The sequence below is a fragment of the Macaca fascicularis genome, chromosome 3 (assembly GCF_037993035.2).
Source record: "Macaca fascicularis isolate 582-1 chromosome 3, T2T-MFA8v1.1".
Classification (NCBI taxonomy): domain Eukaryota; kingdom Metazoa; phylum Chordata; class Mammalia; order Primates; family Cercopithecidae; genus Macaca; species Macaca fascicularis.
The window spans coordinates 31,513,513-31,526,394 of NC_088377.1; the positions used below are offsets into that span (position 1 = coordinate 31,513,513).

Consider the following 12,882-nt stretch of genomic DNA (forward strand, 5'->3'; position numbering starts at 1 on the left):
ACAGTTCTGTTATTCAACAGAGCAGAGATATTTAGGAATGAAAATGTTAAAAAATTAAGATTCATCTCAGACTTTATGGAGTAGTTGAAAATTGCACCTTTTTTTCTTTTTCTTTTTTTTTTGGAGACAAAGTCTGGCTCTGTTGCCCAAAGCTGGAATGCAAATGCATGATCATAGTTCACTACAACCTCCAATTCCTGAGTTCAAGTAATCCTCCCACCTCGGCCTCCTGAATACTTGAGACTACAAGTGCCCACCACCATGTGTGGCTAATTTTTTGTTTTTATTTTTGTACAGACAGGTTTTCACTATGTTGCCCAGGCTGATCTCGAACTCCTGGCTTCATATGATCCTCCCACCTTGTTCTCCCAAAGCCCTGGTATTACAAGCATGAGCCACTGTGCCTGGCCAAAAATCACATCTTTATCCCTAATTATTGTAAGACACAATTGTCACTAGTTACGACTAAACTATTAATGCCACAGGCTTACCCAAGACACTTTAAAGATAGAATACAATAATTTTTTTTAAAAACCCATGACATACTAACTCTTCTCAAACAGAATATGCCTTAATACAGATTACACATCTACACGATTTTTCTTTTCTTTTTTTTTTTTTTTTTTTTTTTGAGACAGAGTCTCGTTCTGTCGCCCAGGCTGGAGTGCAGTGGCCTGATCTCCGCTCACTGCAAGCTCCGCCTCCCGGGTTCCTGCCATTCTCCTGCCTCAGTCTCCTGAGTAGCTGGGACCACAGGCGCCCGCCACCATGCCCGGCTAATTTTTTTGTATTTTTAGTAGAGACGGGGTTTCACCGTGTTCACCAGGATGGTCTCGATTTTCTGACCCCGTGATCTGCCCGCCTTGGCCTCCCAAAGTGCTGGGATTACAGGCGTGAGGATTTTTCTTTTATTACAGCTTTTTGACATTTTAGTTTGAAAATAACTATTCAAATGACTATCCTTTCAAAGATTCAAAGTATATTTACTTTCATCAGGCACTAGCTTCAGTTCTTGAGTAAATGAATAGTACATTAAAAAAAAAAAAGACTAGGTATTATTAATAAAACAGTCCTTGCTGTGTAAAAGCATATTGCTTGCTAAAGATAAAACACACATGAATCCAGGCCGGGCGCGGTGGCTCAAGCCTGTAATCCCAGCACTTTGGGAGGCCGAGACGGGCGGATCACGAGGTCAGGAGATCGAGACCATCCTGGCTAACACAGTGAAACCCCGTCTCTACTAAAAATACAAAAACTTAGCCGGGCGAGGTGGCAGGCGCCTGTAGTCCCAGCTACTCGGGAGGCTGAGGCAGGAGAATGGCGTGAACCCGGGAGGCGGAGCTTGCAGTGAGCTGAGATCCGGCCACTGCACTCCAGCCTGGGTGACAGAGCGAGACTCCGTCTCAAAAAAAACAAAAAACAAAACAAAACAAACAAACAAACAAAAAACACACATGAATCCTATTGATACAAGTGAGATTAGTATATGCAGGGTAACAAACACAGATGTGATCAATTTCAGTGGAGACTGATAAAATCTTTATAGCCACAACAACACAAGTTGTTACAAGTTACTCAAACTGCGGAAGTGAGTGCTCCCAAGGCCAATGAAGAGAACAGCACAAGCAAAGGCACAGAAGCTTGAAGCACCATGTGCCTTAAGGGAACCTTAAGAGTGCTGGTGGGGATCGCCAGGGAATGGTGGGAGTAAGGAAAGAGGAGAGGGAGCAAAGACTAGGAAGGCTGGAAGAGGCCAGATGACCTGGAACCTTGAACCATGCAAAGGCTGAGCTCATAAGACTTTATGTTGTCTACTATTTGCTTTCAATATTTTGAAAATTATTTTTAAAATTGGAACTCCCTTTTCTAAGAAACACCATGTGAATCCAATATTTAAAAATATATATGAGCTCTGTTTGATTTTTTTCTGATTAGTGATGTTGAACAGCACTTTTTCATATACTCATTGACCACTTATGTATCTTCTCTAGAGAAACGTCTATATTCAGATCTTCTGCCTATTTTAAAATTGAATTATGTGGAGTCCTTTTTTCCTATTGACTTGTTTGAGTTTCTCATATATTCTGGTTATTTATCTCTCACCAATTAAATTCTCACCAGAGTTAAAATGGTTTTTACCAGGGACATGCAAATGAAAACGACAATGAGGTATCATTTTACCCTAGTTAGAATGACTGTTATTACAAAGAAAAAAAAAGAAAGATACTGTGGAGACAGGAGAATGCTCATACATTGTTTGTTGGAACATAAATTAGTGCAATCACTATGGAAAAGAGCATGGAGATTCCTCAAAAAAGTACAATTTGAAGTACCATATGATCCAGCAATTCCACTGCAGCGCGTATATCCAAAAGAAAGGAAATCAATTTATCAAACAGTTATCTACACTCCCATGTTTATTCCAGCGTTATTCACATTAGCCAAGATATGGAATCAACCTATGTGCCCATCAACAAATGAATGGATAAAGAAAATGTGGTACATACACACAATAAAATATTATTGAGCCATAAAAAGAATGGAAATCCTGTCGTTTGCAACAACATGGATGGAATTGGAGGGCATTACAGTAAGTGAAATAAGTCAGGCACAGAAAGACAAATATCACAGGTTCTCACTTACATGTGGGGCTAAAATAAATTGATCTTATGGAAGTAGAGAGTAAAATGACACTCAGAAAGGTAGTGGGAAGGGGAGATAAAGAGAGACTGGTTAATAGGAACAAAAATACAGTTAGATAGTAGAAATACAATCTAGCGTTCAGCAGCACAGCGGGGAGACTGTGGTTAACATCAATTCTTTGCATATTTTAAAATAACTACAGGAGTAGATATGGAATATTCCCAGCACAAAGACAAGATCAATGATTGAGGTGGTGGATCTCTCAATTACTTCAGTTTGATCATTACACATTATATGTGTGTATCAAAATATGACATGTGGCAAGGCACGGTGGCTCATGCCTGTAATCCCAGCACTTTGGGAGGCCGAGGGGGGTGGATCATGAGGTCAGGAGATTGAGACCATCCTGGCTAACAAGGTGAAACCTCATCTCTACTAAAAAAAAAATACAAAAAGTTAGTGTGGTGGTGGGCACCTGTGGTCCCAGCTACTTGGGAGGCTGAGGCAGGAGAACAGCGTGAACCCAGGAGGCGGAGCTTGCAGTGAGCCAAGATTGTGCCACTGCACTCCAAGCCTGGGCGACAGAGCGAGACACTGTCTCAGAAAAATAAATAAATAAATAAGACATGTATCTCATAAATATGTGCAACTTAAAGACCTGTTTCAAATGCTTATCACATAAATAAATACATGCACTCATGCAAAGAGTAGGCACCTTGCTTTTTGAATGTTGAGAATAGCATGTTCATTCAGCCCTTAGCCACCAGAATAAAAGCTTTTATTCTTAGTTCTATAGATAATGTGAAGTACTGGCACCAGAGGAGAATGTAGCATGATGAGGAAACTTATTAACAATGCATATCCCTATCCCCGCCTAGAAGAGACCTGCTTTTGTTTACAGGATCCTGAGAATGAGGTTGGGTGGGTGTGATGGACAGTGAAACCCACTAGGAGATTCATTACTGTTTTGAACTCTACAGTTTATGCTTTGCTTACATTATTTAAGCTTAGCATTAAAGTTGATGCTGGTAACAATATTGCAGTTTGTTAGATACTGCGTGGAAAAGGAAAGGAAGAAAGAAAGAAAAAGGAAGAAAAGCTATTGAGATTGGGAAGAAGATGTTTGGGAAAGAAAAACATTAAGAATCCTTATGTCTAATGAGGATTTTGCCTAAATTTCTGCTGTGTGGTGTGTGATATGGCATCTTCTTTTTCTCTCTGCAAAATGTTCAGTAAACCATCTATTTCTTATCACTACTTGATGGAGTTTTGCATGTTTTATGGGAGACTTCTCCAAGTGCTGGAAACAACTTCCATGTGAGTGAGGAGCCAAGTTGGAGGCTCGTCCAGAACCCTCCACAAGTGAGTCTCATAAGGATGAGTGGTTTACAGCTTATCCTGAAACCCACCTCTCTCCCACATTAACCTACTACGTAGACTACAAGTCAAAGCTGGTTTCATCCCTCCTCTAGCCTGTCTGGCTACTGGTGTTAGACTAATATCAAGTGTTTGAGCCAGGGATGGTGGTGTGTGCCTGTAGTCCCAGCTACTCAGGAGGCTGTGGCCAAAGGATCACTTGAGGCTAGGGGTCCAAGGCTGCAGGGAGCTATCATCACATCTGTGAATAGACACTCCATTGCAGCCTGGGTAACACAGTGACTCTCTGTCTCCCCTCTGCTCCGTGTGTGTGTGTGTGTGTGTGTGTTTGGATAGCCATCACTGACCAGAAGTCATTTTGAACATCGGTACACTAGTTCCTCTTCAGGACCTGTAAAATTGACCTACACCAAGAATAATAACTCCTAGAGCTATAGGCTCATATTTCTTTTAACCAGAAAATTTCTAGATGCTTAATGTATTAATGGATTAATGAGGTCCCAGCAGAGTCATGTGCTGATGTCCTAAGAAGGTCTGAGGCCAGCACATTTCACATATTTGTGTGAACACCCAATCATCATGCTCATGAACTACAAAAGGATATGGGGCAAAGTTTCTTTCTTTTTTTTTTTTGAGACAGAGTCTCGCCCTGTCACCCAGGCTAGAGTGCAATAGTGTGATCTCAGTTCACTGCAAGCTCCACCTCCCGGATTCAAGCGATTCTCTTGCCTCAGCCTCCCGAGTAGTTGGGATTACAGGTGCCCACCACCAGGCCTGGCTAGTTTTTGTATTTTTAGTGGATATGGAGTTTTGCCATGTTGGTCAGGCTGGTCTCAAACACCTGACCTCAGGTGATCCACCCGCCTCAGCCTCCCAAAGTGCTGGGATTACAAGCGTGAGCCACCGTGCCTGGCAGGGTCAAGGTTATAAGGCTTGTTACTTTTGTGTTTGACAGGTAAATAAAAAGGAGAGCCAACTCACATGTCTGAAGAAGAAAGAACAAGTCAACTACTGTTATGTCGCATTGACATAGTGGTTAAGAATCCAGATTTGGAAAAGCTTTTCAAGCAGGAAGGAATGCACACATCACCTGGAAATCTTGTAAAAACTTACATAATGATTAATTCTAGGGTAGAAGCACAGGGCCTGTAATTCTAATATCACCAATGATACCATTCTTCTAGTCCATGAATTCTACTTTGACTAGCAAAATTCTAGTCTCATTATCTGGGTTCACGTCTCAGTTCCGGACTTTACCGAGCTGGGGACCTTAAGTAATTTAACATCTATATGCCTCAGTTTCTTCATCTATAAAATCGAAATAACAACATTACCTACATCCATGGGTTTTTATGAGAATTAGTAGAATTAATGTAGAGTAGCACTGAGAATAGTGTCTGGCACATGGTGGATACTTGATAAATATTTGCCGAATGAATTTCCCAGGAGCAAAACGAGTGGGGAAAAAAGGGTCTGTGCTTTTGAACTCAACTCTTTTATGTCTCATCAAAGAATTCACTCATCCTTCAGCTTCGAACTTGGTACCATTGGTTGTCTTTGAGTTAACTCTTAGAGTCTTAATTAGGATTTAAAAGAACAAGATGAAAAGCTTCTGCAGAAGGTAATAAGGAGTCCTAATTTCCCCTCTAAGAGCAGGGAATGATCAAATTTATATTTAAGAAAATCATTCATAGTAGAAGAGAGACAGAGAGAAGGAATTGGACAAGACTAGGGGTGGAAAAGATAAGTTTACAGAGTATTATAATAGGCCAGAGAACATATTTAAAAGCACCTGAGATTAAGACAGTGGAGATGGTTGAGAAGTGGAAACAATATAAGCACAATTAAGGAAGTTGATTTGGCAAGACATGGCATTAAATAGTGGGCACAGCTAATGTTTAGGGAGAAGTGTGAGGATGTTTCCCAGTTTTCTAGCTTTGGTAAGAAGATAAAACTTGGGGAACATTTGCAGAGATGGAGAATAAAGGAGCAGGAATAAGTAAGAATAAACGGGATGAATAAAATGAGAAGGGAAGAAGATGGTAATAAGACTAATTTTGGACATGTTAAAAGTGGCTGTGGGATAAATACCTATAAGCAAGTAGAAATGAAATATGCAGCTGAGGAGACTTTACATGTTGGCCATAAGAATTTGGAAGTCATCAGCATTTGTATATTAAGGTCCTGGAAATGAATGAGTCAATCCAGGAAAGTATTAGCTGTAACAAAAATTGGATACAAATTGAAGCCCATAAAGAAGCCTTAGAAAGAACAGTAGAAGAGGTAGGAACAAAGCCAAAGGAGAGGGATGGCAGAAGGCTAGGGAGGAGAGTGCTTCAGCAATGAGGGAATGGTCAACAGGGCCAAATTCCACAACACATCTATACTCCTGGAAACCAGTTCTTCCACTGTGACTCATTGAATCTGTCAACACCACATCGTTATTTTAATCCTTCGGAGACAAAGCCTAGTATCTTGGTTTGACTCATCCTGCTTCCTCATTCTCTATATTTAAGACACTAAAATTTCTTTTCCATTTTTTGACATCCATCCTTTTCTCTCTGAGCCCAATTTTACACACTAGTCCAAATACTCCTAGATGACACAAAAACTTTCTGTACTGTATGTTGCAGCTAGACCCAACTTCCTGAAACACCTTTTTTTCATTATGCCATATTTATTCTCTTCAAAACTTCTCTCTCTCTCTCTATATATATATATAAATATATATATATAGGTATACACACACACAGACACACACACACACACACACACACACATATATATATATTAGATGGAGTCTCACTCTGTGGCTCAGATTGGAGTGCAGTGGTGCAATTTTGGCTCACTGCAACCTTCACCTCCTGGATTCAAGCAATTCCTGTGCTTCAACCTCCAGAGTAGCTGGGATTATAGGTGTAAACCACTGCACCCAGCCAAATATGTATATATTTTATAATTCCAACTTTTACTTTAGATTCAAGTGGTACATGTCCAGGTTTGTTACATAGGTATATTGTGTGATGCTGAGGTTTGGGGTATAAATGATCCTATCACCCACATAGTAAGAATAGTACCCCATAGGTAGTTTTTCAGCCATTTCTCCAGACCACTCCCTCTTCTAGTAATCACCAGTGCCTATTATTCACATCTTTATGTCCATGTGTACCCAGTGTTTAGCTCCTACTTATTATAAGTCAGAACATGTGGTAGTTTTCCATTACTGTGTTAATTTGTTTAGGATAATGGCCTCCAGCTGCATTCATGTTGCTGCAAAGGACAAGATTTAATTCTTTTTTAATAGCTGCATAGTATTCTATAGTTTATATGTGCACATTTTCTTCATCCAATCTGTCATTGAAGGGCACCTAGGTTAATTCCATGTCTTTTCTTTTAAACATCACAATATATTTTTTTAACCTGGAACATTTGTTTTGTTTGGAACATAAGCATCTATATATTATCTAAGTAATATCTATGCATTTGAGTATAAGAAATGTATAAGAATAATAAACACCAAATATAGGATAATGATTACCTCTGCCAAGAGAGAAATTAGTTATGATTATGGAACAAAATATAGGAGATTTCAACCGCATTCATAGTGTTTACTTCCTAAGCTGGGTGTATTAGTCTGTTCTCATGCTGCTGATAAAGACATACCTGAGACTGGGCACTTTGAAAAAAGAAAGAAGTTTATTGGACTTACAGTTCCATGTGACTGGGGAGGCCTCACAATCATGGTGGAAGGCAAAGATACGTCTCACATGGCAGCAGACAAAAGAAGAGAGCTTGTACAGGCAAGTGCCCCTTTTTAAAAAACATCAGATCTTGTGAGACTTATTTATTATCAGAGAACAGCACAAGAAATACCCGCCCCCATGATTCAATCACCTCCCACTGGGTCCCTCCCACGACACCTGAGAATTCAAGATGAGATTTGGGTGGGGACGCAGCCTAACCATATCACTGGGTAACAGGACCATGGGTTTAAATTTCTGCATATTTAAATAATATGGAAAACTGCAGTGTTTTAGAAACACTTTAAAATGACAGCACCCTAAAATGTAAGTTTGATGTCTTCTCAATCTGGGACCCTGCTCCCTGTCTCATCTTATTGTCTACAATTCTTTATAGTATTCTCTTCTGGGTTTTTCTTTTCAATGTTGTTCAAAAAGGTCTTTGTGAAGTGTATTGGTTTCCATTCCTTCTGTCACAATTTCCCTCTGCCAGGAATGTGCCGCCTCTCAGTCAGGTTTTCCTGTTCAAAACCTTTGCAGTCCTTTACACTCAGAAGCCTTTTTTGCTAACTTTTATTGGATGTGATCTCTCAATCCTGTGAAATCTTGTGAGAGAGACAGAGAAAGAGGGTGAGAGAGAGGGAGGGAGTGTGTGTGCGCGTGTGTGTGTGCGCTTGGGACATTCTTATCTATCACTTTTAAAGCTATTTATGCAAGATTTTTATTATTATAGAAAGTAGTAGTGTTTGCACATTACAATTACTGGGAGACTGCTTCAAAATTATTAATGCCTAGACCCCAACTCAAACAGGTCCCACCTCCAACAGGCTTGAATGATAGAATTTTTAAAAGCTTCCAAGGTGAGGCTAACACCACAGGCATAGTCTGATTACATCTTAAATGCCTGGGTCACCTCTTTTTATCCCTCTCTATAACAACACAGAATCACATATATAAATGAGAGTTATGGGCATGGGGAATAGATGAATATGAGCTTAAACACCAATTACAGTCTGTGAAAGCAGGAGAAGCTAATCATCTTAAGAAACTGCTATAATATTCCTCTGCTATTACAATATACAGACAAGTCCATTTAGCAGTAACTTGACCTCCAATAGTTCAGTGTCATGAGTATTTGGAAGCAAGTAACCTAAATACTCAAACATGAACAGCTGGACTGAAATGGACACTGACTGAAGTGAAGCTAAATACTGAGTTCATGGAAGCAAGGCCATAAATAAGAGCTCTTAGTTACAATGTTTGACAGCTTATCCTTACTCCCAGAAAGTGACAAGGCAGCAGTAGCTCAGTGTAAAGGGCACAGTGTGAAAAATATACGGCATTTAGTTAAAACATGGCCATACAGAGATGTTAAAAAATTGGCCAAGATATTATACAAATAGTGGGGAAAATGTAGACTCTCTTTTTAACATTTCTAATTAAATTATAACTGTACATAACTGGTATGTTACATTGCTCAGTAATGGCCAAATGGTATTTGAACGGGTAAAGTTGTTTTATCTATGATAGTCATGTTAAAATCACACACTTGTAAATCTTGAAAGTGAGAATTAGATGATTATTGACATAATTGGAATCCCATCAGGAAAGAGAATGTGTGTTTAAACCAGTTCTTAAATAAGTAGATACAGTAGACAACTTTTAACGTCTCTTCCAAGTTTTAGATTCTTTAGTTGTTCCTATTGACCTGACTTCAAGCTCACTGATTCCTTCTATGGCCATGTTGAGTCTACTGATGAGTGCATACCTCATTATTCATCATATCTGTTACAGTGTTTTATATTTCTGCATTTCCTTTTGATTCTTTCTTAGATTTTCTATCTCTCTGCTTGCATTAGTCATCTAGTTTTGCACATTGTCTACTTTTTCCATTAGGACCTCTTAACATATTATTCATAATTATTTAAAATTCCCTATCTGATAATTCAAAAATCTGTGTCATATCTGGGTCTAGTTCTAACGCTTATTTTACCTCTTCAAACTGTGTTTTTTCTTGCTTCATCATCAGACCTTGTAATTTTGTATTGATAGGTACAAATGACACATATGAGTAATAGGAATTGAGAAAAAAATAGGCCTTTAGCATGGAAACTTACGTTAGTTGGTGGTGTTTAATGTTTGCTGTAGCTCTAAATGTTGAAAGGCTTAAATTCTTCTAGTGCCCTTGTTTTTGTTTTCCCTCTCAGGCTCCCCTAAGTACACCTCCTCAGAGAGAGTCTGCTCCTTGTGGCTCTTTCAGGTGTAGCCCACCGTAATACTTTAGCTTTGTTGGTGTGTGTCTTAGTCTGTTTTGTGTTGCTTATAATAAAATACTTGAAACTGGGTTATTTATAAAGAAAAGGAATGTATTTCTTATCATTATGGAGACTGAGAAGTCTGAGGTCAAGGGCTGCATCTGATGAAGACCTTCTTTCTGGTGGGGACTCTGCAGAATCCCAAGATGGCACAGTACATCTCATGGCAAGGGGACTGACCAAGTGCGCTCATTCGGATCTCTCTTTCTCTGTTTATAAAGCCACCAGTCCCACTCCCATGATAACCCATTAATCCATTCATTCATTAATGAATTCAGCCACCCCTGAGGACAGATCCTTCATGATCCAATCACTTCTCAAAAGCCCCACATCTCAAGACTGCCACATTGGGGATGAAATTTCCTCAAGAGTTTTGGAAGAGACAAATATTTAAACAACAGCAGTATGGTATGGTATGGCAGAGTGGGGAGCATTCTCTAATCTTTTGATTACATTTCAGTGTTTCAGTGGACCTTTGTCCTTAGATGACGACATACACAGGTGTTTCTCTAGCAGTATAGTTTCTGCCATTCAGGCCTTCTACTCCCTCTCCTGGCTGCAATCTGTTTCCTTGAAGCTCCTACTCCGGTTGACTGTGTCTCCCCCTCACACTCCCTCACCTTACCCACTCTTTAGTAAAACAGCAATCCTGGAACAGGTGGAGTAGGAAGAATTCCCTCCCACCAGCTGGGATAAGGTTCTGGTGAAGTTGTTTTTCCAGGAGAATAGGCTTATTTTATAATGATGACTCTTCCTCTCCCCCAGCCATAGCCACAGGAATCTTTGTTGGATCTTCATTGTGAGAACATGGTGGAGGTACTAGAAGCAAAGCCTATGAGATGTCCCTCAACTCTACAGTCCCCAGGAGTTTCTCACTGTTAAAACCTTAGCCCATGTTCAGCCTGAAGCCATTTATCAACATTATCATTTCAGCATTCCTTCCAGTTAAAACTCCCCTTGCTTTTGCTTCAGATAAGCAGGTCTCAGCTGTGTCTCCCTGGAGGCACCCTCTCTTTAGATTTCTGACAACTTGCCCTGTGACCTCAGGTCTCTGATGGGTTCAAGAAAAGTTAATGTTCTATCTGACCAGTTTTTCCTTGTGAGGATAATAACTGTGATAAATTCTAAGCTTTTTAATATCAGAGCAGAAACCATAAGCCAACTACATTACTTCTACTCATATATTTCTAAGCTTGTTGGCAAATGTAATAGTTAAATTCAAGATTTAAAAGTATTTTATTACAGTTGCATATCCTATCACTTAGGTATAGTTTAAAACTTCAATTTTTTTTTTTTTTAAGAAAAGTTGTTAGTGATAAATATTAGTGGAAGTTTAATGTTTAAATTTTGGGCAATTTTTTATTGTTGATGGTTAACAGTTAAAATTGATTTTGGTTATTTAATTTACAGAGCAAGTGCTTGTCAATTCATAAATATAGCAATCCCAATCTCTGTCATTTTGTAAAACCTTCCTTAGTCATTGCATTATTTGTATTCCCGTTAATCAAGAGTAATGTTAGCTTTTATTTTATTCTACCAGTTTACTTTGGGCATTAGTATATTTCTTGAAGTAACTCATGACATCTGAAAACTCTAATCAAGTTCAGCATTCTGAAGATTTATTTTGGTTTCCTGACCTAAAATATTTTGAAAATAACATTTAGTGTCACAATCCCAGGATTAGTTTGATGATTGAAGCTGCTTTGGTTTAAAGGGGAAATGTTGTTACAAATAAAGATGATTTAATTTTCTTTTCTTTTTTGTTAGTACAAAGTAGTCACGGATAGATGTAGTAACAAACCATCAACATTGTCCGAGTTTCAGTGATCCTTTCTTCCGCATAGTAGAATGAAGGTTCCTCATTTGAGCTGCTCTCTAATAATTTGATACTTTGTCTCATTTTCCAGGTCAATTGTGGGTCAGAGATGAGACCCTTCCTGTAAGGCTGTGGTTGCGATCAGCAAACACTGGGAAGCAAGATGCTTCTGTATGACTCAGTAATCTTGACCGTTTCTTGAATTGTTCTATACATTTAGGCTCAAATAGAAATAAATTGAAATGGAGTTGTATTCTTAGCTGGGGCAAACCCTGAAATTCTGTTGGCCAATGAAATAGGTAAATTATTTATTTTAGTGCTTCTGAATGCAGTCAATGAAGGATGACAAGTAATTAGTATTTCTTGGTTTTTCTAATGAAATGAAACTCTACTGAAAGGCTCAAACTATTTTATCCATCTGAGAATCCCCCGGATAGGTATCTGACTTGCCTAAGAGAAGAGTTTGTCAGTTTTCCCCGAGACGGGTAAATCCTCCGCTGTCTCAAACAACTGTTTCACACATTCTTCTCTCTACAAACGTCTCCAAAACCGCCTCCCTGCTCCTGATTCTTAACTGGCGGCCTTGGTTCTTATTTCATGGAAAAATAAATAAAAATCTGCCAACTTGTACCTGTGCTCATATGCCCTATATTCTTTCCTGTAGTTAAAACTGATAGACTGTCCTTGGCTAAGGATTAATACTAAGGCTAAGTACTAATACTAAGGCTAAATACTCCTCTTGTGTACTGCTTCTCATCACTTCTCACCTGCTCAAGGACTTCACTCCTGCAATTGTGTCTTCTTTCTTCCATATAAGAAAAATTACAGCAAACTCACCTTGATTCCACATTTCCTTCAGCACCGTTTTCCATTTCTTCGCTAGCCTTTACAGCTAAACTTCTGAAAAATCACTGTCTCTACTAATTGTCTGCAATTTCTCTTTTCCCACAGTCTCCCAAACCTACTCTGATCTGCCTCCTGTCTCTTTCTC

The 12,882-nt window shown here is 39.2% G+C and overlaps 1 non-coding gene across 1 annotated transcript; it reads right to left on the bottom strand.

The window, feature by feature from the left end:
• Positions 1–4,518: 4,518 nt before the first annotated feature.
• Positions 4,519–4,622, bottom strand: LOC123572685 (small nucleolar RNA U13). The gene has a single exon (XR_006697232.1). It is a non-coding gene; the product is annotated as a small nucleolar RNA U13 (small nucleolar RNA).
• Positions 4,623–12,882: the final 8,260 nt, after the last annotated feature.